Source organism: Elephantulus edwardii, unplaced genomic scaffold, assembly GCF_000299155.1.
Source record: "Elephantulus edwardii isolate Elephantulus edwardi_28Jun2011 unplaced genomic scaffold, EleEdw1.0 scaffold00161, whole genome shotgun sequence".
Classification (NCBI taxonomy): Eukaryota; Metazoa; Chordata; class Mammalia; order Macroscelidea; family Macroscelididae; genus Elephantulus; species Elephantulus edwardii.
In genome coordinates, this window is record NW_006399911.1 from 1,423,771 (window position 1) to 1,451,680 (window position 27,910).

The 27,910-nt window shown below is 43.7% G+C and overlaps 1 protein-coding gene across 1 annotated transcript in view; it reads left to right on the forward strand.

Annotated features, from left to right (window-relative positions):
- The window catches only part of PRKAG2 (protein kinase, AMP-activated, gamma 2 non-catalytic subunit), a 409,636-nt gene that overhangs the window by 93,976 nt on the left and 287,750 nt on the right, over positions 1–27,910 (forward strand). The gene's annotated exons all lie outside the window — the stretch shown is intronic.

Consider the following 27,910-nt stretch of genomic DNA (forward strand, 5'->3'; position numbering starts at 1 on the left):
TTACATATTGTGCTGCTGAGTTGACTTTGACTCATAGCAACTCTATGAACAGCAGATAGGAACCTTGCCAGATCCTGTGCCACCTTTAGTCTCTGTCACACTGAAGCCCAATGTTGTAGTCACTGTCAGTTCATCTCTTTGTTAACCCTTCCTTTTCCCAAGTATGGTGTGTGTGTGTGTGTGTGTGTGTGTTTTAAAAAAGTTATTTTGAGGACAGCATGTCCAAAGGATGTGAGATTGACTTTTACCTTTGCCTCTGCCTGCACTTCGTCCAGGACAGATTTGTTTATTCCTTTAGCAGGCCAGTTAGTCAATATTCCTTCCCAATAGCACAATTCAATGACTTCACTTCTTCTTAGGTCTTCTTTATTTATTGCTCAACTTTCACGTGTATGTGAAATAAACACCATGGTTTATGTCAGGAGCACTTTAGTTTTCCAACTGACAATCTTGCTTTTTAACACTTTGAAGAGGTCCTTCCAATAGCTTTGCCCATGTAATACTTCTTTTAATATATTGACTTTTGCTACCATAGGTCTTGATAGTGGATCGAGTAAAATGAAATTGATGATTACTTCAATTTTTTTCTCCATCCTATCGTGTTGTTGCCTATTGACGCAGTGCTAAGGATTTTTGTTTTCTTATTGGTAGTGTAATCCATACTGAAGGCTTCCTAACCCATTCTTTCTAATCCAATCTGTAGTCTTTGATCTTCTTTGATGCTTCAGGTCTTCTTCACTTTCAGTAAGCAAGGTTGTGCAATCCACATAATGTAGATTGGTGAGGAGTCTTCCTCCAATCCTGAGTCTTCTTCATATAATCCAGCTTCTCTAATTATTTAATGCAGATTGAATATGTATGGAGGAAGGATACAACCCTGACACATATCTGAAATGAGAGAGTTGAACAGAAGTATTTCAAAGCAAATTTAAAAAGTAATTTAGAAAAGAATAAAAAAAGGTAAAACTAAATGTGAAAAGAGCTGGAGTCAGAAAACCAAAAGGATTTCTTTTACATTTCTCAAGCTGAAAGAACTGGAAAACAAAATCAAACACTGAGCTATCTGCTAAAGCATTCTATGGGTAAAAGACCTAATAATACAGGAAGTATCAAAAGAAGATGGAGAGTATACACAGAGTCATGGTACCCAAAGAATTGGCTGATGCTGAAGATTATTCAAACTTGACTGATGCACTGCCTAGATTATGGAACAAGGGATATAATTTTTGATGTCAGATGAATCTTGGCTAAAAGCAGAGAATACCAGAAAGATGTTCACTTGGGTCTTATTGACTATGCAAAGGCATTTGCCTATGTGGATCATAGTAAGTTTTGGATTAACATTGAGAACAATAGGAATTTCAGAACATTCAATTGCCTTCATGCCAAATGTCCATAAACCTCAAAGCAGTTATTCAAACAGAGCAAGGGGATACTGTATTACTGAAAATCAGGGTGCCATGTTGTTGTTGTTAGGTGCCATCAAGTAGAATATGACTCATAGCAACCCTTTGAAAAACAGATCTGAACCGTGTCCTATCCTGTACCATTCTCATCATCTGTGACACACTTGAGCCCATTGCTGCAGTCACTATGTCAGTTCATCTTGTTAAAAGTCTTCCTCTCTTTTACTGACCCTGCCACATTTCCAAGCATAATGTCTCTTTCCAAGGAATACTCTCTCCTAGAAACATACCCAAAGTATGAGAGTCAAAGTTTTGCCATCTTTGCTACCTCAAAGCACTCTGGCTACACTTCCTCCAAGAAATACCTATTTGTTCTTTTTGTCAGTCTCTAGGATATTCAGTTCTCTTCTCCAGCACCACAATTCAAAGGCATCAATTCTCCTGTCATCCTTATTCAGGTTGCCATATGTAAACCACTCAGCCTAAAACACACAAACGTTCATTACAGGAGAGGGCAAGGTAGGATACTGGAGATGGCAGTGAGAGATGGAAAAGAACGGAGCCAACAAAATGCTCCCCTTTTGTTCTGAGGGCTCCAGCCACTTGTGCTAGTCTGAGAGGATGGCTGTGAAGTTGGTTCTTATGTGTCTGAGGAACTGAATTAGTTCAATAGAAAATGTGGAGCAAGTGCTTTTTTTTAAATTTTTTTTTTGTTGTTTTTTCTCATTTGTCTAATGAGGCTGCTAAGAAATATTTAAAACAGTGGCAGTCTTTATTTCTCATTTCTGAAACTGATTACACAGTTATAACTAGTATTTATAACTACTTTAACTATTTAACTACTCCTTCCATATTCCCTTTGCCTTCAGTATGCACCTCAACTTTTTTCAATTCCTTCAGCTTAAGAAATGCTGAGTGAGTTTGGCCCTTTTGATTTTCCAACTCCAGCTCTTTGCACAGTTCCTTATAATATTTTGCTTTGTCTTCGCAATCTTCTCTTTGAAATCTTCTGTCCAGCTCCTTAATTCCTTGATTTCTTCCCTTTACTTTGGCTTCTTGGCTCTCTAGTGCAATATTCAGAATCTCATGACATCCATCTTGGTCTTGTCTTCCTCCTTTGCCTTTGTAATGACCTTTTGCATTCTTCATGAATGATATTCTTGATATCCTTCCACAGCTCATTTGGTCTTCACTCACTGGTGTTCATGGTCTCAAACCTGTTACTGAGATGGTTTTGAAACTTGAAATACTAGATGTGCAGGCTGAGTTTAGAAGAGGCCGTGGCACTAGGGATATTGTAGCTAATGTTAAATGGATCTTGACTGAAAGCAAGGAGGACCAGAGGAATATCTATCTGTGTTTCATTGACTATGCAAAGGCATTTGACTGTGTGGACCACAATAAACTATTGTGCTTATGCGAAACCTATACTTGGACCAGGAGAAAGTCATCAAAACCGAGCAAAGAGACACTGCATGGTTCAAAATTGGGAAGGGTGTATGCCAGGGATGTATTCTGTCTCCATACACCTTTTCAATTTGTATGCAGAACAGATCATCCAGGAAGCTGGGCTGTATGAAGAGAAATGTGTCATCAGGGCTGGAGGAAGATTCATCAACAACCTGCGTTATGCAGACGACACAACCCTGCTTGCTGAAACTGAGGAGGACCTGAAGTACTTGTTGCAGAAGACCAAGGACTACAGCCATCAATATGGATTGAAGTTCAACATCAAGAAAACAAAGATTCTCACCACAGGGCCAATTGGTAGCATCATGGATGGTGAAGAGATTGAGATTGTTAACAGTTTTCATTTGCTTGGCTCTACAATCAACACTCTTGGTACCAGCAGCCAGGAAATCAAGAGATGAATGTCAGCTGTCAGGGACCACTTCACAAAACTGAGGAGGAATGATGTCAATATGGAGACTAAGGTGCGCCTGAACCAGGCCATAGTGGTCACAATTGCTTGCTAAGTGTCTGAGAGCTGGACAATGACTAGGAATGATAGAAAGAGAATTGATGCCTTTGAGCGGTGGTACTAGAGAAGAGTGTTGAATATAACATGGACTGCTAGGAGAACAAACAGGTTTGTCATAGAGAGGGTGAAACCCTTGGAAGCAAGGATTCTGAAGCTTCGTCTTACATATTTGGGCCTGTTGCAAGAAGGGACTGGTCCTTGGAGAGGGACATCATGCTTGGAAGGGTGGAGGAACAGAGAGAGAGAGAGAGAGCATCGATGAGATGGATTGATAACAGTGACTGGGATAATGAGGGTAGGTGTGCAAGAGACAATAAAGTTAGCACAGGACAGAGCAGGTTTTAGGGCTGTTGTGCATAGCTTCACTATGAGAAGCAAGCAACTTGATGGCACATAACAACAAACAACAACATGCACCTTAACTAGGTATGGAGATTTTGCCAGGTAAGGTGTTCTAAACTTTCATTTCTGAAATTCAGTGGGCTTGCCTGAATTAGGCCATGATCTTTTCAATTACTTGCTATGCATCTGGAAGCTAGATGAGGGACTATTTCTTGGAGAGGGACATCATGCTTGGAAAGGTAGAAGGTAAGTGAAAGAGAGGAAGACCCTCAACCAGATGAATTGACACAGTGACTACAGCAGTGAACACAAGTTCTGAGTTCACATTGAGCAGAAATGCTTAGGATGGCACAGTATAAGACAGAGTTCAGATCTGTTGTTCATAGAGTCACTGTAAGTCATACTCAGTGGCATCTGACAACAATGGCAGTTTGTGTGTGTGTGTGTTCTTTGCTCATAAAGCATGATTGTACTGAGCTGTCCTAACAGAAAAAAAACCAAAGACCTCAGACCAACAGAACATAAGATTGTGGTTGTTGTTGTTTATTGTGTACCGTTGAGGCAGGACCGACCCACAGCGGACCCTCCAGTGAGTTTTCACAGGCAATTTAATTGTATGGGAAGAGATTGTTATTTCTCCCATAGAGCAGCTGCTGGATTTGAACTGCATGCCTTTGGAATTATAGCACAGTTCCTTACCACAGGAAGTATTTTTACCCATTAATTCCTGGACTTGTGAATTCTGGCTATAGGAGAAACAAGACTTTGATCGACTGTTGGTTAAGAGTGTGTACAGCCTTCTGTATAACATTGTTCCAGCGTGGAAAGTAATGCCATCTAGCTGGTACCATGACTGAGTCTTCAAAAAGCCATTGCATATTCTATCAAGGTAGCTGCTTCAGAATGATAAGGAACATAGGGCAAGTTAATTTGATGAACTTGAGCTCATTGCTAGACTTCATAAACTATGGTTAACCTGTAAGGCTCTGATAAAGGTGTCAAACAATATCTCTGCCACTGTCCCTGCAAGCTTTTTGATCATATGGCCCAAGGAGGCAGAATACCTTGCATGTCACCCAATCCTGTTACATAATTGTCTTTTGTTCTAACCCCCACTTAAAGCAATCAGCTTTTGGGGGCACTTGGTAAATGAGCCAAATTTACCACCAGCACCCACTGCTGTTGAGTTGATATAGATGGGACAGAGTAGAAATACTCTGTAGGTTTCCAGAGGCTCTAAGTCTTTGTGTTCTTAGCATAACTCCTTAAAAACTACTCTAGCAGAGGTTTTTGTAAAAATTATTTTGTTTTGTTTTTCTACCAGGGGTCTTGAGGCTGTAAATCTTAATGGGAGAAGACTACCTTGTCTTTCTCCTGTGGAGTGGCTGGTTGTTCAAACTGAGCAGCCAAGTGTTTTAGCCACTATACTACCAGAGGTTGTAGGGTCAAAATAGCACACCTCCCAAAAAGGAGTATGTTGCATCCAAAGAGACTTATTAACTATTGTGTAACTTTTTTTTTTTAATTTAGGGGGGACCAGGTTTAACAACTTATTTTTTTCTTTTCACTTGCTAGCTACTTTTAAAAAATTGTGAAAAATATATATGGGGATCCAACGGGGTGAGGGTTGGGAGCAAAAGAGTGAGGATGGGCAGGAATGAAATCACAGGGTTGCACAATTTGGTGGGTGGTGGGAGCAGGCAAAGGAAATGAGAAAGATCCAGTGGGGACCAGAAGAGAGAGTGTAATGGTGAGCATAGTCCAATGGTGATTAATTTTGTGTGTGTGTGATTAATTTTGTAACTTTTTTTTTAACCAAAGAAATTGTCCTTTTCACTCGTGGGTTTCTCATTTGGGAATGAGGCATAGACTCTCTAGCTTCTTCATGCTGAACAGGGATGTTGATGTGAAGGGGGAAAGGAAGCCTGCTTTAACACCTTACTGGTGGTCCTGGGTTGAAGCTGCATGCCTTCTTGTTCAGTTAGAAGATATTTTCCTGATGTTTATTGACTGCAAAGTGTTTGTCAAGGTGGGTCCAGTGGGGATGGATGGCTGAACCCTGAGGCTCCATCCTCCTTCGCTTCCATAGCTGGCAGTTATATTTCCCTTTTGTCTTTGGAACTGAGTTCAGGTTCAAGTCTGGAGCAAAACTCAGTGTTAAGGTTACCTGTACGAAAGGGAGAAAACCTAGAGAGAACAAACTTGTGAATTACAAAGAGAAAGGCTTTGGAGGTGTTACTTACAAAGAGAAAGGTGTTTGGAGGTGTACTGGGGGAGGAGGTGGAGGAAAGTGGCTTAGATAAAATTCTTTATATACCCTAGGCATTTTTCCCCAGTGACCTGAAGGCTCTTCCTGGGACTGGACAGCTCTCTCCCTAGGGCCAAACAGCACACCCTGAGGGCCAAATGGCTTTCCCCAGGGGCCAGGTGGCACACCCTGAGGGCCAACCCCGGGGGCTAATCCACAGCTCTCGCCAGGGCCAGACAACACACCCTGAAGGTTCTGGAGTGAGGCTGGGGGCCGAACAGCCCTCCCTGGGGGCCAGATGGCTGGGAGCCTGGGTTGGGGGTGGGGGTGCGGGCACACCCTGGCTAGCTCCTTTAAAAAAAAATTTTTTTTTTATACTGGTTTACTTACAAAATTTGTATACATTGTTTTTAACAGCAGATCTTTCCCACTTCAACAACTTATTATTCATCACAGAACGGCTATTTCAATATACTTAAAATGATAAATCCCTAGAAATTTCACTGTAGGGGGATGGAAGGCTCTGAGTTTTCTATTTTCTAATCTTAGATATACCAATGTCTTGACATTAAGTCTAGAGTGGTTGCTTATTTTTGTTCACTAGTGTCTAATCAGCACAATGCTGTCAAAGTAATGGATCAATGTGATGCCTTCTAGAAGGGAATGGTTATTGAAGCCCATGTGGATGGAAATACAGAGGACTAGAAAATTCCTAAATCTCTAAGGTAGGACAGTGAAGATGTATTGCTGGTCTTAGCAAATACCAACCTACTTCTGGTGGTCTTCACTAACATATTTTCATAAAGAAGCATTTTTCAGATCAATAGCTATATACTGAGAATGTATTAAGTTGCTCAGGTAATGAAACCATACCTAGAAAAGCAGCTGTAATTGGGGTCACTACTTGGTTACATTCATGATGGTTCACTGCTGTTCTCCAAGATCCATCTGAACAGGCCAGATAGATACATTGAGTGGGGATGTGGTAAGAATCATCACCCTGTACTGTTCCAGTCCTGATAGTGACACAAATGTCTGAAATTCATCCAGGAATATGGCATTGCTTTTAATTTACAGCTTTCCTAGCTAGAGGCAGTTCTAGTGACTTCTACCAATATCTCATATGCCACAGGTTCAGAGCTAATGTGGGCCCTTCCTAACTTTCTCTTCATGTAAAGGTTTAACTGGCTCTCCTGAAAAACAATGGAGGGGCCTTGGCTTGACTCTCTCTGTATTATGTGTACATATATGTTGTGTAGAGAGAGAGGGAAGGAGAAATAAAGATATTGTAAGGAATTGGAACACATGATTGCAGCGGCTAACAAATATAAATCTGTTGAGCAAACTGAAAACTCAAGCAGAATTGATTACGTATTGTTGAGGCAGAATGTCTTTTGTGAAATCTGGTTTTGCCCTTAAGATCTTTAACTGAATGGATGAAGTCCTTCTACATTATTAATCATAGTCTCTTTTGTTTCAGATCAACTGATTGTAGATGTTATCTTCATCTACAAAATGAATAAATTACTGTCTGATTAAATAACTAAGAATTCGCAAAGAATATTAAATATATTGTGGGATACCAAAAGAAAATACACATTAGTCTTGCAAGAAGTTCAGGCAGAGTGCTCCTTAGAAGCAAGAATGGCAAAATTCTGTCTCATAGATTTTGGGCATATTATCAGGAGATGCATGCTATCAGGAGGACCCTGGAGAAGGAAATAATGGTTGGAAAAGGAGCAGGTTATCAAAAAAGAGGAAGACCCTTAACAAAATGGATTTATTCAGTGACCAGAGCAGTAGATTAAAGGATAATGGAAATTATGAGGATGGCACAAGACCGGGCAGATTTTGTTCTGTTGCACATTGGATCACTAGGAGTTGGAGTCCACTGAGTAGCACATAACAACAGCAATAAGAAGCCTGGTCAAGTGGACACGTAAGACCAACCACAGAGAGGCCTGTTCCTTCCTTCATATACTTTCCATAATTCTAAGACTGACAGACCAACAGTGGGCTTTAGAATTACAAAGTATTTACCATTTGTTGAGATGATAATCTCTGCCTTGTGGTGGGGTTGTTTTTTTCTTTAATTTATGTTTAGATTTGGTATATCGTCAAATTGGATCCCACTGGTACAGGAGGATATTGTTCCTCCTTCTCCAGTGGAGCATCTGGTGGATTTGAACCACCCACCTTTGGGATTGAAATGCAGCTTCTTGCCACTAGGCCACCAGCGCTCCCTTCTGCCTTGTGTTTTAAGAGAGCACAAGACATTCCCAGAGTGTGAAGAAGAAACAAGAACTGTTAATGAGCCCAACAGAGGAGTGGAGACTTTACAAGCAAAGATAAATGTAGGTGAAAACAATAAGCATATTTGTGGTTGGTAACTTGCAAGCCATCACAGAGTTGTTTATGCTCTTCAGCCTCTGAAGAACACCAGCAGGTACCTGAGATGTGGACTTGCTGGCAGTTAGAAATGCAGAAAGTCATTCACACCTCATCATTCATCCTCAAGGACTTGCCTTGGAGCAGAACAAACCTTTGAATCTTTGGATGTTGCCAGCCATTTTTCTGGTATTCCCAGCTATTCCAAACAAAGCTAATTAGGTGCTTTTTTCTTAGGTTTGTTTGTGTGCTTTGGAATAAAGCACACAAAATAAAACAAGTCCAGCAACACTAACAGGGTTAGTTCCAGAAGCAGCAGGAGAAAATATTATGATTGGCTAGGTTCTTCCTGTTCACTAGGAAGGGTGCCCAGGGGGCTGGCTGCAGGGTGTCGGTTCTGCGCATCCCTTGTGGTGCCAGCTTTCTGCTCCACCATGAGTTCACTCTATTTTCTGATTCCTGCTCTCTGATCTCTTAATAATCCCACATGTCCTGTGTCAATGCTTATTTTTGTCCAGATGCTTTCTTATCCATTGTTCCAGCAGCAACCCTGGGAAGTGGACCAAGTGTTTTTGTTTTTTTCCAAAAAAAAGGATGAACTGAGCTTGAAAGAAACATCTGAGCTAAACTTTACCTGGTTGTCCTAGAATAGAAGGGTTTAGATCTAGAAAGGGTTTTCAAGTAGATCGTGAAACTCACTGCTTAATCTATAGATAACATTGGGAAAGAAAATTCCAGTTTAAAGTAGCTTGCTGTTTTCTCAGTTGTTTGGGACAGCCGGAACCAGAGGATTCCCGGTTCAGAATTCCACCTTCCGAGAGAGAGCTCCCCACTGTACCTCAGTTTTTCAGTTTTGAATACATTATTGTATGAGCAATGACTACTCATCCCCCTTCTGGGCTGAAATTCACCTTAAGAAAGCCATGTACTTTGCACTGAGCTCCCCAACTCTTATTAAATTGCCTTTGGTTCGGGATACTTGACAAGTAGATGAGGGTGGACGGAGTCTTTTTGATACCTCTCCATGAATTCTACTCTCCATATACCTTCCGGCTTCTATAGTCCTTTCCCATTTGCCAGTTGAGCCATATACTTGGAAACATAGGAGATTCTCAGCTGTCTAGTCTCACTTTCCACCCAGGCAAGAATCTTCTCTCTGGCTTTCTCTGCCTGAGTCTCAGCAATAGGCTGGTTCCTATCTTTCAAAACAGCTCCTCACTGTTGGAAAGTTCTGAAATCGGGGCTCTTGTTTCCTCTTAACACTGCAAGTCCATTTTCTTCCCAGGAGTCACGTTGCTCTCCGGGGTGTGCAGGTGGCTCGAGGGGGTTGGGGACCTGTGTATCTCAAGGATATTTTACTAGAGGAGTCATCATTCTTGCCAGAGGAAGCTACATTCTCTCCATCCCAGAGACAGTTACAGTCTGCTAATTGTAGATTCTGAAGCCAACTTACTGTTTTCCTTCCCTCTGGAGCCACTTTGCTTTTCCGCAGAGGCAGGTGGGGATGGGCAAGGGTGGAGGTGTAGGAAGGGGAGACAGTAGCCAGAGGTCCTTGATCCCAGGCTCCATTAGGCACCATCAACTGCTGCATCACAGGCTTCTGCTGCCATCTCCGTTTGTCCTGCTGCCTGTCTTTTTAAATGCGTTCCTTCCCTTCTCTCTTCCTCCCACGGCCCTGCTGTGTAGTACGGTCTCCTGCACAGGCAGTCAATGCAGGTGGGGATGGAAGTGTGCTGCAGCCCTGCCAGCCAGGGGGTCTGCTTGCACCCGGCCCAGCCAAGGAGGACTGTCTCCTGCACCGTCTCGGCCAGCTCATGCTGCCTGCCACCCGCTTGTTGCTCAGTGCTGAGGACTGGGCACACACCCAGCCCTGGGCCCCATCTGTTGCAGACGCAGTGGCAGCCACTCACAGGGCTCCAGGGCTCAGCAGTCGCTTGTGCTGAGGCCGGAACCCCTTCTCTTATGGACCTGTCAAGTGAGGCGACAGAACTGCTCAGAGCTGTGAGTGCTGTGTCCCCATTGCTTGTGTCTTGTCATTTAGTCATTTAATGCTTGACAGACCTGCACATCTGAGCATCCTGGTGATGCTAGTGTCTAGCAGGGCTGGGGCTAAGTGCACAGATAGCTGGGAGGTGGTGTGTGCAGGATGTGTGTCTCTCTCGGGATGCTCTTTGTCCTGTCCATGCACGGCTGATGTGGCATTGTCACCTGCCCACCAGGAGGAGCCTCTTTGATAAATCACTGAAGGCTGAACAGAATGTTCCTCTCCTGCAACTGGGCTGTATGTTTTCTTCTTACATAACTTTCTTGATTCAAAGAGAATAACAACTGAAAGTGGTTATGCATATATGTTGTCATGTGTATCTCTTTTGTGATCTGGCCTGGGGTGGCTGCTGGGGTGGTTTCTAAGTCTCAGACTTCCTTCTTATTTGCATCCCCCTTGCTGAAACCTTTGAGAAGTCTACGTTCCATGCTCCCTCCCTGTTCCCTTCCTCTGAGGCATCATTTGTTAAATCTAACCAAAATGGCAAAGACTGTGGCAAAGAGGAGAACCTGGGGGATTGTCTTGACCACATCACACCGGTCTTGAGCTCGGTTCCTTCTGGCGGTGGGTGTTGAGCACTTGTTGCATGTTTAATCTGCGGGGAATGTACTGAAGAGACAGAAAATGGGTGGGGAAGGAAGAGAGATGAGATGGACTTTCCCAGTGAGCCACCCTAAGTCGTCTGTTCTCTCTGGGGAGGAGGAGGAGGAGGAGAGAGGCAGAGGAGAACAGGAAGGCTCCTTGGAGCTGGGAGCAGAATGTGGGTGGGAGGGCCTGTGCGAGGAGCCGGCTGCCACTACCTTCACTCTCAATGGGTGGCAGGGGAAGGCGCTCTGAGCTGGTCATTTAACAAGCCAGTGGGCACTCTTGGTCTGTTGGAGGAGACTTGCAGACACAAATCTGTGATGCTGGTGTCTGGATGATGAGGATGACAGGCAGAAGTCACAATAAACACATAATGTTTGAGTCCGTGTTTACAACCTAGGTGAGAGAAAGGATGTTGTTAAGTACCAAGTTGGAACCAACTCATAGCTGACCCTCTAGCGGGTTTTCAGAGACAGTAAATAGCTTGGGAGGAGAGTGCCCATATTTCTCCTGCAAAGCATCTCGTGGATTTGAACCATGTACCTTTGGGCTTTATGCTGTGGTGTTGGAGAATACAGAATAGACTGCCAAAGGGTGTCAAAAGAACAAATACAAATAAATCTTGGAGAAGGTGTAGCCCTGAATGCTATGTGAAGGCAAAGGTCACAAAACTTCATCTCATATACTTTGAACATGTTGTTAGGAGAGGCTATTCCTTGGAAAGTGATGTCATGCTTGTAAAGGTGGAAGGAGGGTCAGTGAAGGAGAGGAAGACCCTCAATGAGATGGATTGGTGCAGTGACTGTTGCCTTGGGCTCAAGTATGCCAGAGATTGTGATGATGGCACAGGATAGGACAAGGTTCAGATCTGTTGTTCATAGGGTCACTATGAGTTGTACTCAACTTGATGGCACCTAACAACAATAACAACAGGTCTTTGGAATTGTGGGGTGTCATAGAGTTAAAGTGTGGTCTATTTGGTTCAAATTGTCAATGCTCATAGAGTCGGGGAAATGGGGCTTTGCCAGGACTGAGCCAGTTAGCCCTCCACTCCAGACCTGGAGAGGCTGCAGGGACAAGGCACAGCCAGGACCTGCCAAAGGCTCCTACAATGAGTGAAGAGACCCCAGCCATGAATAGGGCCGACTCTCAGGATTTTACTGACCAGAGAAACAAGGTAGTAATACCACTTTATGTTTAAGAGTATCTTTTTTCTCCAAATGCAATGCAGTTTCAATGGGGAAATTTTCAGAGCAAGATAAATCTGTTGTTTGTTGTTATGTGCTGTTGAGTCGCCTGTGACTCATAGCGACCCTATGTACAACAGCCCTAAAACCTGCTCTATCCCGTGCCAATCTTATTGTCTCCAGCATACCTACCCCCATTACCCAAGTCACTGAATCAATCCATCTCATCGAGGGTCTTCCTCTCCTGAGCTGTCCCTCCAGCCTCCCAAGCATGAAATCCCTTTCCAAGGACCTTGCAACATGTCCAAAGTATGTCAGATGAAGCTTCAGACTCCTTGCCTCCAAGGAGCAGCCTGGCTTCACCTTCTCTAGGACAAACTTGTTTGTTTTCCAGCACCACAGCTCAAAGGCATCAATTCTCCTTCTGTCATCCCTAGTCACTCTCCAGCTTTCCGATGCATAACAAGTAATGTCAAAGACCATGGCCTGGATCAGGCGAACCTTAGTCTCCAGACTGACATTGTTGCTCTTCAATACTTTGGAGAGGTCTAAGTTAGGTTTTTCTTTTACTTGGTTTAACTCAACATCAGGCGTATGAGACAAGTGTAAACTCCTTTTTTATAGATGAGGAAACCAAGGCAAAAAGAGGGAAATGAATTCAGAGAATGTAATGGAAAACCTAGGATAGTTTAGGTTCTTAATCTTTGTCTTCCTGAAGCCACACAGGAGTTTAGCTGGGAGGAGAAGCAGGTCGGTTGAGGTCCAGCTCTAGACTTTTCATCGGAAGTGGAGTGGGGAGGAGGGAGGTCCGTGGTGGAAGGAGCTGGTTGTGCCAAGCCTTTGGCTACGGGATTTTTCTTTTCCTCTCTCAGGCCTCATTCCCCTTGGATCAGACTCTAGGATGATTTGAACCCAGCAATGTAGTAAACACCAAACTCTTGAGTCCTGCATGTTCGATTTTGGGCATTCTAAGATGAGCAAGGCCCTGAGTGATTAGTCCTTTTAACCTTCCTCTTTTGGGGTTGCCATTTATTTATTTCTTTTTCACTTATTTAATTTTTAACTCATTTTTAATTTCATTAATTTTGGTGATCTTGCACAAGATGGAACATACACCACTTTAACAATTTCTGCATATAGTTCAATAATATTAATTATATTCTTCAAGCTGAGCTACCTTTCTTGACAGGTTTTAATTAATATTATTTTTTATTGATATTTTAACAAAAGTTTGGCAAACTGTTTCACATAAACTCACTCTTTCCCTAAGCTTTTCATCTATCCTTTCAGGTTGCAGTTGTCAGTGGGCTCGTATAATGTTCAATGCAGACATTCTTTTCTGACTCATTGTGTGCCATCAAATTGGAACTGACCTGTAACTGACTCTCTAGCAGATTTTCAGAGGCAGTAAACCACAGGGTAGTTAACTGCCCACCTTTTCCCCATAGAATAGCTAGTGGATTGAAACAGCTAACTTTGTGTTGTTAGCATGATTCCTTATCACTAAGCCACCAGAGCTCCCTAGGGTAGACTACTATTTGGTTCAAAGATTTGGTTCAAAGGATAGTTTTCCTCAAGGTAAGAGTTGGGTTCACTGGGGGGTTTTGGAGGAGGAATAAGGTAATCTCCTGGTCTCAGTAACTTCAGAAAGTCTAGATTCCATGGAAATTTGGTGTTCTTTACCACATTTTCTCTTTTTTGACAAAGATTCTCCTATTGAATCCTTAATGTAAATGTTCGTTGTTGCTGGTTGGGCACTATTCTGTTCTGCTGGTCTCCTGGCAGAGTGGTTATATGTGGAGACTCTTGGGCATGTATTCTGTTTCTTTCACCAGTTCAGAACTTTCTTTATTCCTTTTGTACTTCTTCAGCTGTATAGCTTAGCAATCTCAGTAAATCAGTGATAGTGTGTATTCATCACCCCAGTCAATGTCAAGTGTCCTTGCATTAGAAACCTGGCTTTTACCTTATTAACTAATGGCATTGTAACACTGAAGGACCATTGTAATGGTGGTACACATTTTGGGTTTTCATTTTAGCTCGGTAGTGTATCCGTGGAATCCTTCTTGAATTCCCCCCCTCCCCATATGCTTTCTTACAAACGATAAATCTTCTTTTAGAAAATAATTCAGTCTCTCCTCCTACAAAGTCATTCTTGCCCCTTTCCTTTCTAACCAACTCCTATAGCATTCACACATAATCAACTTATATTTCTGTTTTATGCCTTTGTGCTTAGATCTCATAGACTGACTCAATTGATAATGTCTTATGCAGTCAGCTCGTGTCTTAACTTCTTAGACAGTCTTGGCTCCATATTCCCTCTTGAACTCCTGTTGGCTGTGGATATTTTGCATTTCAGCAAATACTTGTGGACGATGCATTGTGTTTGGCATTCTTGTGGATGCTGTTTCTTTTCATTCTGATTATAGTCCAGGTGGTGAAGGGATTCTTCCTCTTACACATGAGGACTTAGAGGCTCTGTGAACTAAATTGGAGTTTGAACACAATTAACAAGATTGGTGTGGCTAGTAAACGACAGGATGAGAAGTCAAACCTGGATCCTCGGACTCTAGTGTCTAGTGTTGTCCCTTCCACAGCATGTTGGGCCATGCAGGGGATGCCTGATGGAGAAACTTGCATCTTAACAAAGTTTCACCTGACTAGGCAAGAAACCTTGGCCCTATAAGCAGTTGACTAAGGTAAGGCTCTCTGCTTCTTGATCATCTTAAGACCCAAAGTATAAAACCCTAATATTTTTTATACTAATGGTAGAGAGTGCTACCCTGTAGAATGCCTGTTCTTTCCTTCTGTCTACCTAGATAGGTGGGCAGAATAGGAGCTCTGGTGGCCTAGGGGTAAAGAACGGTACCATCAACCCAAAGGCATGTGGTTAGAATCAGCCATTTGTTCTGCAGGAGAAAGACAGGCAGCCAACTCCCATGAGATTTTACTGCCTCTAAAAACCCACTTCATAGGGTCGCTGTGAGTCATCTACGACTCGATGGCACCTAACAACAGTAACAACAACCCACTAGAAGGTCAGCTGTGGGTCAGTTCTGACTCGACAGTACACAGCAACACCAACCTGGACAGGAATTCCCTTCCATGTGCTTGACTGAGGACCCTGGAACCCTAGAAGAGGCTCATGGGAGACCTCAAGACTCAACTTCATCTGTCTGTGTCTGGAACAAAGAAGTGTGTAGGAAATAAAAGTCTCCTGGAAACAATTAGTCCAAAGCACCAATAGACCTTGTAATCCTCAACTTCCAAGACCCTGAGACCAGAAGAACGAGATGGTGCCTGCTTCCTACTGCTAACTTCTCTGAGAGGGATCACAATAGAAGGTCTGGATAGGGCAGGTAAAAAGTGCAGAACAAAGCTCAAATCACCCCATTGGCCAGGCATACTGGACTGACAGACTGGTGGGATTCTTTGCCCTTATGCTCCTTGTGAGCCTGGGACTGAACTCGTCCCCATGCCTCAACTTTCAGTCAAATAATGAACAGGTGGATAAGGTGAACAGTACACCGGGGAGAAACAATCAACCACACTGGATCACAAGGACAGCATTTGTGTAACGATAACACTAGGAAGGGAGAGATGGGAAAGACAGATTGAAACAAAAACCACAGACAGCGGGAAGACTATAATACAATTTGAGCATTGTAATCAATGTCATAAATCATATATGTATGAATGATTGAATGGATTATCAGTCTGCTCTGTAAACATTAAATCATAATAACAAATGAAGGAAGAAAATACTTTAAACTTCAATAACATTTGAGTTCAGAGATTTATAGAATTGAATCACAGCCATTGATACTCAGGAACCCAGAGATAGTGTGTCTTCATCTCCAGAGTCCTCTGGGACTGGACTCAGAAGCTGGACTGGCCTCTTACTCTTGCTCTTGTTCTTGTTCTTATCCATCTGGAGGCCATGACCACATTATTTAATGTTTCTTCTGAAAATGGAGATAACAATGTCTGCCCAACAGTTCAGGCTGACCTAGGACGGCGCCTGGCACGTAAGAGATGCTAAAAGATGTTGGGCTCCTTCCCTTTAAGTAAGTGTTCAGTCATGGAGTTGAGCCTTTCAAAGTTACACCTTGGATCGATTTGGGGTTTGGGTGGAATTCTGTGGGTTTAGCACAGAACATCGTGGTGGAACACCTTTCAGCTGCTGGAGGCCCATTCAGTTCTCAGTCTGTCCCTGCTTTCTCAGTCTGTCCCTGCTTCTCAGAGGTGAACATGGTCAGCCTGGTAGCTCCCAGTGGTGCTGCTGCTGTGACCTTCCTGTGAAGGTCACTTGTCATGTTTGTATGACCTTCTTAGTTTATGTTGGCACCTCTCACATTGATATATTCTACAGGAAGAGGCAGAGAGAAAGTAGAAGTGAGACAAAGTCAGAGTTGGAATTTTGTGTTTGTTTTCCTTTGCAGCAAGGCTCACGATGACATTTTATTGTTTAATATATACTTTTAAGACAATCTGCCGTCTAGCTAGTGTTAGTGACTCAGCTTGTTAGTCAATTCCAGTAAATAATAGACACTCCTAGCATAGACACATCCAAATGGAAACTGGAATGGAGCCTGCCCCATGGCCTTCTGAGAATCTGGCCTGCAATTACCTGATGCAGCATTTGGGGGTCACTTGGTGGGGCTTCAGGCAGCTCAGGGATCCTCTGATCAAAGAAGTCAGTGCATAGGTAGGGTAGCAGGCTAAGGAGAGGGAGTAACTCATTCTCTTCTAGGCTCATCTCCTAGGTTTTTGTTTGCTTTGAGCATTTTATGTGGTCTAGGTGAAAGTTTTCAAAGTTTTCCATCCAACAGTTTATATGTGGATTGTTTGTGACATCGGCTGTGATACCTTCACGTGCCCACACTCACCCCACGTCCACCCTGGATTCATTCCTTATTTCCATTTTCCAGACTTTCTTACCCTTTTCTTCCTTCTGAGTTTTTAGGTAAATGCTGTGCCTTTTTGTCTTGTGTAGTTGCGTGTTGCCAGGTATATTCTCCTCACTGTTTACTTTATGGGGCTGCCTGTTGTTTGACAAGATGATGGTTGGTCCACTGGGGTGGGTTGGCTTCTCAGTGTGAAGGGCATCTCAGGACCATAGTCTTAGAGGTTCTACAAGTCTCGCTCGGATCCTTAAGTCTTATTATTTTTTTTTTAATGAGTTTTGTTCTATTTTTTTTCCCCCTCACTCTGTCTGAGACCTATTTCCTTTATTATTTTGGTCAAGGGTTCCAGTAGTTTGAAAGCACTTACAGCAGGATTTCTCAGCTTCTTGGAGAGAGAAGCAGCTACAGAATCAGGAGCCACGGAGCCATAAACGTGCAGCTCCACATCTCAGATTCATGGTGTGAGGTGTTTCCTTTTCTCACAGTGCCAACAGCTCAGGTGCTTGACCTTAAATGCAGACATTACCCTTGACTTGCACACTCTCTTGGCTCATTCCCATTAGGAACCAAGTGTTCACACCTTGGAGTGGATTTGGTGTTGAAATCTCTGGGCATGTAGCTCTTTGGGACTCCCTGGAAGGCCTCGTGTTCACATGGAATCTCTCAAGAGGAAAGGTGGCCAGGCATGGCCTGTGTTAGTGACAAGGTGGCAAAGAAGCACTCACATAAAGTGTCACCTTCACTTGTACGAAACTCTAATTAATCAGGAATCAACAGCACAATCTTCGATTAATTTTAGTAGATGTGGGATTCCTGAAAAACAAAGAACCTAATGTAATAGATGAAGATAAACTGAGTGAAAGGAAAGGGAATATATAATAAAGGGACACTGAGCACAATATCACTAGAGAAAGTGAAGCACAGAGAGGCGCATAAGGGATATAGACAACAAAGGCATACTCTCTCTCTCTCTCTCTCTCTCTGACACACACACACACACACACACGCGCGCGCGCGCGCACAATGAAGGAAACAGGCCCCTCCATTGTGAGAGGGCGTTTGCCCCTGAGGACAACACACGGCTACTGCTTTTACCTGTCCACCGCCTGGTGGTTAAGGTAGAGTCTCTGGTGTTTTACAAATGACCACAGCTGTCAGAAGACTGCTCTTTTCATTTTTCTATTATACAGTGGCTGGAGCAACGGGCTCAAGTATTTCCGAGATGGGAGGATGATGCAGGATAGGGCAGGGTTCAAGTCCACTCTTCATAGGTCATGATGAGTCATGGTCAACTCGACGGCACCTAACAGAACAACATGACCGCGGGAAAGTGTGCAAAGAGAATTTTAGAAATAGGCTTACCAACAGGGGTTGGAGGGGATATTTCTACTTTTAAAAAAAAAAAACACAAGTTAACTATAATCCTTTAATTGCCAGTCCCTGTGGTTCTCTTGTGCCTGAAGCCTTTCCTACACAGCTTTGTCCTCCATCTGTCATTTTGTCATGCAGTGGTGACTTGCACATTGCTGTGATGTCACCAGTATTTCCAAAATCAGCAGGGCTATGAAGTGTGCTTATGCACGTGTGTTCTCTTCTCTCTCTCTCTCCCCCCCTTCCTCTCTCTCCCTCCATCCTTCCCTCCCTCTTCCCTCTCCCTTTCCCACTCCCTCTGTGCTGTAAGGCCAAACAGACCTGAGCCTGCAATTTGAGAACCCTGCTGTCCAATCTGTTGGGGTTGCACACAAAGATACCTTATTAAAGGCTGGCACTTCTGTTATTTATAGGTTAATGGTAAAAATGGCAAGTACAGATTACTTGCAGAAAGTAAACAATAGAAACATATTTGAGGTCAGCTGGTCCCCTCTACTCCCACTATACCCCACTGAGCATCCTAGGAGAGGAGCTCACTTATATCTAATAGAAGGTCCACTCACCCTTCCCAAGTTACCCAGAGACCAGGTTAGCATATCTCTCTCTCCCCACCCCTGCAGCCCTCACCCCCCCATTCCCGCCCTCACCCCCAGCCTCTCTTTCTCATGGATGTGTTTTCAGCTTAGATCAAGTGCACCCTGACTCTGTTCTTTCTTTTTCTCTGCAAACTTTTCTTGACTGTGTTTACTGATCTAATTCTCAACCAGCAGCTTCAAAACAACCCTGGGTCGGTGGCAAGGTTAGGTTATTACAACAGATCTCAAGGCAAAAGTATTTGATGAACAACCACTGTGTGATGTATGCCCATGCCTCTGTAGGAGAGTAAATACTCACTCCCCTCAGGACTGCCCCCCTCTCATCTTTAGGGATAAAATTATCAGCGAAGCTGGAGCATTTTCCACTGCCAAATGCTGGTCAGCATGGCCTCCACACTTCACCATATGTTGGTTGGGTCTCCACCCTCATAGGCTTTAACTACAGCTGTTTCTCCTATATGGGGTGTTCTGACTACATTGACAAGTTCTTGCCTGGAGGTCCTCAGCTCTGTGTGCCAACTCTGCCCACCAGGACCACTACCACCCCCCTCTCTCTCTGCTGCTGGTCTCCTTCTGGGTCTTTCTCCTGCCAGTTTTATTATTTCTCCTTCCTGGGGTTCTTGTCATTGTTTTTCTTCATCTTCAATATTGTTATCGCTGTGAGTCACCAGCATGGTGTTACAGATTTATCTTATTGCTCTTTAATTAGAATCTAGGAGGTTCTCAACACAGGGTCCCCAGGACCAAAGGATGCACACTTCTTTAGACTCTTATTGAACAAGAGGTCCCTCTAAAACACTTATGAGATTGGCTGTTATACAGAAAAATGCCTTGTTTATTTCAAGGCCTGACTTGTAGTCTGACTAGTTCTTTAGGGTGGATTGCAAGTAATTTATGTGGATTTTTGTTGTTACATGCCATCAAGTCACTTGAGACTCATGATAACCCTCTATACAATAGCTCTGAACCCTGCCCTATCCTCTGCCAATTTCATTATCTCTGGCATATCTACCCCCATTACCCCAGGCACTGAGTCAATTAATCTAATTCAGGGTCTTCGTCTCTTGTGCCATTCATCCACTCTTCTGAACATGATGTCCTTCTCCAAGGACTGGCCTCTCCTGGCTACATGCTCAAATTATGTGAGACAGAGCTTCAGAATCTTTGCCTCCAAAGAGCACCTTGGTTTCACACTCTCTAGGACAAACCTGTTTGTTCCCTTAGCGGTCTATGGTAGTAAAGCAAATATTATGGCTCAACCAGTCATTTTGCAAGAATATCAGGACACAGGACCAAAGAGACCACATAAAAGTAAACTCATTGCACCAAACAGCCTGATGGACATGTCTCAGCAGGACTCTCAGATTAAGATAGACTAAGATAGAAGTCCTGGCAATCCATGTCCAAAAAGTCACCCAGTGGTAAACCCTATGAATTACAAGAATATTGTTTGATGCAATGCTGGAAGATAAACTCTTGGGTTGGAAGACACAAGAATGGATTGAGTATATCAGCAATTACAAGGATAACACAGGACTGAGCAGGATGTCATTGTATTGCCCACACCATGAGTTCATGGCAACTTACAACAACCACAGGCTTGACAAGAAAGGAATATCTCTATAGCACTGAGCATCCTGAATCATTCACCCTCACCCAATCAAGAGTACTCAATTTGTGCTCAGAAAACAGGTCCTCTTTCTTACTTCAGAGTCAAGAAAGAGTGACTGACGGGGCTCAGGGTGTTCTCAGAGAAGTGCTTACATTTTAAGGGAGCAAGGATGCTAAAAACTACCGGGAGACTCCTGGGTGGCTGTGAGAGAGCATTCAGTCCTGCAGCTAGCATATACACCCCAACCCTCCCAGGACACCCCAGGTAGGGAGATGCCACTGTCTCTGAAGGAGGCCAGTTCTGATTCCTGCCGGAGTACAAAGGCTCTGTAAGCGTCCCTACTGCTAATGCTGTCCTGATTTGGGTGTGGTATATGTGCCTCCTGGTGGGCTCACTCAGGACCCCTCTACCTTGAACTGAATCCACAGCACTACCCCGCCTAGTCCAAGGCCCAACGAGCCGTGTGAGAAGAATCGGCCAAGCCTGGCTCAGCGCCCCCGGCATACATCTGTCACCGCCTACTCGTTCTGAGTCATCCCGACACTTATCTGCTCAAATCACAGAGCCTTGAAATGCACTTATTAGTTGGTCTCCCAGCACCAATTCCAGAGGAAACTGGAGAAGAGGATGAGCCCTGGGAGGGAGGTGAGGGGAAGGTTTAGCAGAAGAAAATGTTTCAGTCAGAGTACACTGAAGGCCTGCAATAGGATGTGTCACCTTTAACGCCAAGGTCAAGGGCCTGAAGGGAGTCTGGCATCTCTTAAGGCCTTGCCCAGCCCCTTGACAGCTTCACTGGCTCCTGGCCAGCCCCGTCCATGTGAGACCTGCTACTCTTCTTTGCGTGCTGAGCTCAGCTCCCTCCAGGTAGGGGGCCTGTGTCGCCCCAGCTGAGATTCTGAGGTGTAGTCCTCCAAACAAGGGGATTTCAGGGGCTGACAATACCTGGGAGAGTAGGGAGGCCAACCTCTGCTTCCAATTTTGTCCTGCCCCCTTTCCCCCTCTCTCTTTAAAACTCTACTTGGTGTGTTAGAACCTTTTCCCCATTTTCTCCTTATTTGGGGAAAAAGGACTTTAGACAAGCCCCAAATGACCACTGGAGTGTCCAACCCATCACAGGGAGTGGGGAGATACCCCAAGTGTGGTGTTCACCTGCCTGAAAGCTTTTGGAGGGACCTTGTTAACATGCAAAGTGGAATTTCCCTTCTCAGCAGCTTGATCCACACTGATGTGGCTTGTGGGTGAAAAAGCCAGTATGTGTGAGTGGTCAGGGCTGGAGCCAGACTCTTTCCTCCTCTTGCTCATTTACCTAAAGAGAAGGTTGTGGGCCTTCTAGCCCAGGATCTAACTAGTCACTGAGTCTAGCAGTTTTCCTCCAAATCACCTTTCCCCAATTTCACTCATGGAAAGTGGCAATGAATAACAAACTATGTATGGGGAAAAAAATGTAAAGGATTCATGATCTCAATTGCCTGTAAGTTTCAGTTCATCCCTAGTTCAAATTGGGAGCAGTAGCAAAAACAGTATTTCCAGAAAATGAGAGCACTATGAAATGCAGAAACCATGAACCTCACCAACTTTAGGAAATACCTCTTTGACAAAGGCTAGGAAGTCAGTGAAGGGGGTTGTCAGGAGGATTGAAAATGAGATGAACTGGCTATGGTGGACATGGCTCACCACACTTAGATCCTCCTGTGTTCCTGATGGGGTCCCTGGGTGGTGCACATGGAAACTTGGACTGACAGGGTAGAGGTTCTCAGAAGAAAATCCCACTGAAGCACATTTCCAAAGGTCATAGACCTTTAAACCTTCTGGAGCACGCTTCTACTCTGACACCATGTCAGCATCAACTTGATGGTGGTTCATTTGGATTTTGGGGGGCTCTTGATGTCCTGGGATCCCTATTCTTGGTGTTTGGCTAGAGGAGTAGGGCATGGCCTGTAGAGAGCTGGCAGAGCATAGCCCTGCCTGTGGTAGCCACTGGCCACCCATCCTCCATTAAGATGCTTCCATGGAGTCTGGGCCTCCCCCCATCGCAGTGCCCTTCAGACTACCTTACCCACGCTCTTGCCTGAGGGCTAGCCTCACCCCGTCTATCTATCCGTGTGTGTTGTCCTAGTTCATCAGGTTTCTCTTCAGAGATAACTAACCCAGTAACTTAGTTAAAAGAAGGGGTTAGTTTGATGGAATATAGCTCCGGACTACCTTTGAATATTGCCTTAACCCCTGTTGGAGGACAATTTAAGTCCTTGTGTAGGCTTGTCACGTTTTGTGTTGATTGGATTTACCTTTGGGAGAAATAGGGGGTTTTGATAGCCAATTAATCATTCTTTATAGATACATAATGACTGCTGCAAGACAGGGCCTAGAAGCTAGGATGCTGGCCATTTCAGAGCCCTGCACAGGGAAGTCACCTGGGCCTTCATTGTCTGAAGACAAACTATCAAGCTTTGGCACAAGAGAGCAGGCAGAACCGAGGAGTTCGGTAGAGAATAAAGTGGAACTTACAGAATAGCTGCTTCCTGAACATTCTACCCCCACTAAATTAAAAGGCATAATAAGTATTACAGGATTAATTGTCAACCTCTCTCCTGCATTTGTTCTGCAGACTGCGGGTTGTTCTGTTTCTCCCATGACTCTCTGGGTGTGGTGATGGCTGGTGGGATACTTTTGGGTCAGCTTTACTTAGAGTTTATATATAATAAAATTCACCAGTTTAAGGATGTAGCCAAAATGAGCTTTTATAGACTTATACTGTCAGGTAAGCACCACAGCAGCCACAATATAGAACATTTCTGACACCCCAAAAAGCTTTCCCCTGACCATGGGCAATCTGCTTCTCATTGCTATAATGACAACAAAAAACACACATACTAAGGAATTCAGACCCACAGTCAGTAAGCTGATTCCAGTTCATGACAATCCTGATCAATCTTTATGGGAGGAGATGACTCATCTTTCTGCTGCTGGTCACTTAGCCGCTGAACATCATCCCTTCCTGCCGATGGTGTTCTGCCTTTTCTAGGATGCTTCGGGCATGGAATCAGAGACACTGCCTATTGAGTCTGGTTCTTGCTTTTGTCTTAATTGGCTTTGAGATTTATGCGTGATCCTGCATTCTTTTTATTATTGAGTAGTACTCCACCCTGTGGCTGTGCTACAGACTTTCACCTAATTCAGCAGGAAGTCCTCCTGCTCTGAGCACAGGCACCCGTTTCCAGCTCCCCTGGTCTTCTCAAGAATGCCCTTATCTTTCAGCTTGTCAACATTCCTACCTCTTGAGCCTCTTGAGGGTCTTGTCTTTTTATATGATGTAATTAGAGCGATTTTTGGACACATAATGGAGGCTTTCCACATGATTAAATAAGTAGATACATCAGGGGTTCTACCATATTTAAAAAGACTCCTTCAGTTTCCTCCCATCAGTCTTACATTTTGGAAGGCTGCCTATTAAACAAGTATATGCTCATTAGTAATGGCTTCATTTCATCATGCCAGTAGTAGTAATTTTCCATCAGACTTTCTAATTAACTCATTCAGAACTCAGACTTACTGCCATCGAGTTGGAACTGACTCATAGCTGACCCTTCGGCAGGTTTTTGGAGGCTGTAAATGGCACAGGAAGAAATTGCCCATCTTTGTCCCATGGAACCACTGGTAAATTTGAATCGCCCTGGACGGGTGGCCTTTGGGTTAGCAGCACAGCCCGCTGTGGATTACGCCACGAGATCCCCCTGCTTTCTGATTAGCGTTAGATAATCAGTGTTACCAGAAAGTTGAGAAAATTCCAGCCAGAAGCAGAGACGTGCTGTTCCTGTTTGTGCATGCAGTCACGGGGAAATGTCCCAGTTCCTTTGGAGTTTTATAAATATTGAAAATACTTCAAGAGCTTGCACTTCTGTTTTTTCCTTCACCTCCCTGGGCTCGAAGTTGTTACCCTGCATCACCTTCAGTATTCTTGCTAAGTGAGGAAGTCAGAACGTGGGCAGTGGAGGAACCTGCGCAAAGGCCTCAGATCGCAGGGGTTTTCCTATGTCTCTCACCTCATCACTGTGTGTTCATTGTGTCCTTCATTCTGCCTCCCTGAGCTGCCCTTTCACTGGCATTTTTGAGAGTGATCGTGGGAGATATAAATGGAATCTCCATTTGAGGAAGGGGATTTTATGATCTATCCTTTTGGCCTTCTAAAACCAGTGACGTAGTTTAAAGTAGTAGTATTTTTCAAATGACTACTGTGCGCCATAATAATATCTTCTCACATCCACAATCAATACCCTTAGTACCAGCAGTCAGGATACAGGAGGATGTATTGAATTAGACAAGTCTGCTGTCAGGGACCTCGCCAAATTATTGGGGAGTAACGATGTTAGTTTGAAGATTAAGGTGCACCCGATTCACGCCATGGTCTAATTAGTCATTTGCTATGCATCTAAGAGCTGGACAGTGAATAAGGATGACAGAAGAAGAACTGATGCCTTTGAATTGTGGGGTTGGAGAAGAGTACTGAACATCCCATGGACTGTCGAAAGAATAGATAGAAGATAGATAGATAGATAGATAGATAGATAGAGAGAGAGAGAGAGAGAGAGATAGATAATAGATAGATAGATAGATAGATAGATAGATAGATAGATAGATAGATAGATATCGTGGAGAAAGTGCAGCCAACATGCTTCTTGGAGGCAAAGATGACAAAGCTTTGTCTCACATACTTTGTGCATGTTTCTAGATGAGGCTATTCCTTGGAGAGGGACTTATTGCTTGGAAAGGTCAGCAAAAGAGAAGAAGACCTTTGACAAGATAGACACAGTGACTGCAGCAACGGGCTCAAGTGTAACAGGATGGTGAGGATGGCACAGAATAGGACAGGGTCTGCTGTTTATAGGGTTTCTATGAGTCATACTCGCCGGCACCTAACAACAACAACAACATATGTCTTAGGCTGGAAGTTTTTAGAAGAATAAAAACAGCGAAGTGTATATATATATATATAAATAGCAAAGTGGGAAAAATATTCCAAGGAAATGACTTATGCAATTTTGCAGGCTGGCAAGTCTCAAATTGGTGAGGCAGTTGTAGGCTGGCGGCTTCTTCCTCCTCATGTGATAGCAGGGACTGAAATACCCAAAATCTGTAGGACAAGTTGGCACACAAGCTTTGAGGAGCTGGTGAACCCCAGATGTGTAAGTCAGGCATCAAGCTGCTGGCTCATGCCTCAAGAACTCGAGGTTAAAGGATCATAGAGAGAATACAGGTCTAGAGGCAGGACTGCGGCAGATTTGCCAGAGCATCCGTATTCATTGATTACAGGCCTCCACCCCAAAGAAGCTTCACTTTCAACTGGTTGGCTGCTCATATCTGATCAGAAAGTTGAAAATTGCTGCGTACTATCAGCCAGACTGCTGAGAACCGTGCATGACCAAAGTGACACGTTATCTTAGCCAAACACTCATATGGGTTATATATTTACCTGTTTCTATATTAGCTCATTACCCAATAGATGCTCCTGTGATTACTATTTTATAGGTTAGACAATGGAAACACAAAGAATTTAAGTACCTTCCACAAGACTATATCGTTTTTTGGTGCTACATAACAAACCGCCTCAACCCTTAGGGATTCAATTTGAAATCTCACAGTCAGGCAGCCCCTATCTGACGTCTTTGTACATCTGCAGTCAGATTCACCTGGGGCTGAAGCCCTTCCTCACTCTGTTGGGTGCTGGCTGACTGGCTGTGACATTCTCTGTCTCTCCCTAGCCATTCGACTTGGCTAGCTTGACCTTCCCCAGAGCATGGTGGACTCAGAGTAGCCAAAGATTTCTCATGGCAGCTGGTTTCCTACAAGGGCACATGATTTCAGAGACCTGGGGGGACATGGCCAGACATCCTATATGACCAGACTTCAGAAGTCACTGTTTTACTTCTGTACTGTTTCTGGGGCTCACAATAGCTTGGGTTCAAGAAAATAGAATAATAGACTGTACCTTACAGTAAGGGTGACATATGTGTACAAAGAAATCATTCGTGGCCATCTTAGAGCAAACAGTTATACATAGCTAACATGCAAACTAGGCCTCGCTTCACTCATAGAGCCTTGCAAACTCTGACCTTAAGGACATTTGTGTCAAGATTTCTTGAATATACCTGTTCAATAAGATGATCTTAATGAAGCACTGATTCTATTTTATTTCATCAACACAAAACTGTTTGGGCCCAGTGAATTGATTTCACAGCCCACATCCTACCTCAAATATGAGAAACTGTACCACAAGATACCACTTCAAGAACAAATTATGTGATGTGAAAAACAAGTAATAATTTAGCTCAAACCAGCCACATTTAAATACAGACACAGTTTCTACCCTAAAACAGACATTGTGAATACCCACCCAGGGCCAGTGAGCCACAGAGCCAACCTTGTGTCTGCTTTTTATGGCTATTCATCTTTATGGAGGAGTTGGCCTGTCGTCCTTCTACAGAGCTTCTGGTGGGTTTGAACCACTGATCTTTTGGATAGAAATCCAACATGTTAGGCACTATACCATCATGGTTCCTTTCATTGTGAATAGAGGTGCAAAATGATCCCACCCCTCTAAGAGGGAATTTGGCAAGGTCTATTAAAAAAATGATAAATTACTTTCTCTTTGGGTCAACTTTTGGGAACTTACTCTAGAAATCGTTCCCTGTAAAAGTATAAATCAAAGTATGTGCAATGTTTTCATTGCAGCATAACTTGTGATGGCCAGAGGTTGCAAACAGCCCTTGTCATCTGTAGGAGACCAGTTAGGCCATAGGACTCCAGACACAGAAACATGCTGCTGGTTAAAAAAAAAAAGTGACCAGATCTACAGGTTTCCTGTATATGTGAAATGCTAAAAACAAAGAGCAGAGGGTAACGGAACAAGATGTGTATAAACCTTCAAAAGAGGAAGGAGAAGGGAAGAGGGTCCAGAAAAGGAGAATGGAGAAATCACTAGGATTGCAGAGGTTGATAGGTGGATGGGAGAGGTGGGTAGTGAAGGAAGAGGAAAAATTCAAGAGAGACTTGAAAAGCCTGGGTGATAATAGGAAGAAATCAATAGTAAAAAAATTATATATAAAACCAATATATGTGAACCTACAACCAGGAGAAGATAAAATAGATGAATGGGATCTTCTAAGAATCAAATCCCTATGCACATCCAAAAACTTCTCCAACAGGGTAAAAAGGGAAGACACAGACAGGGAAAAAGTATTTGGTAATG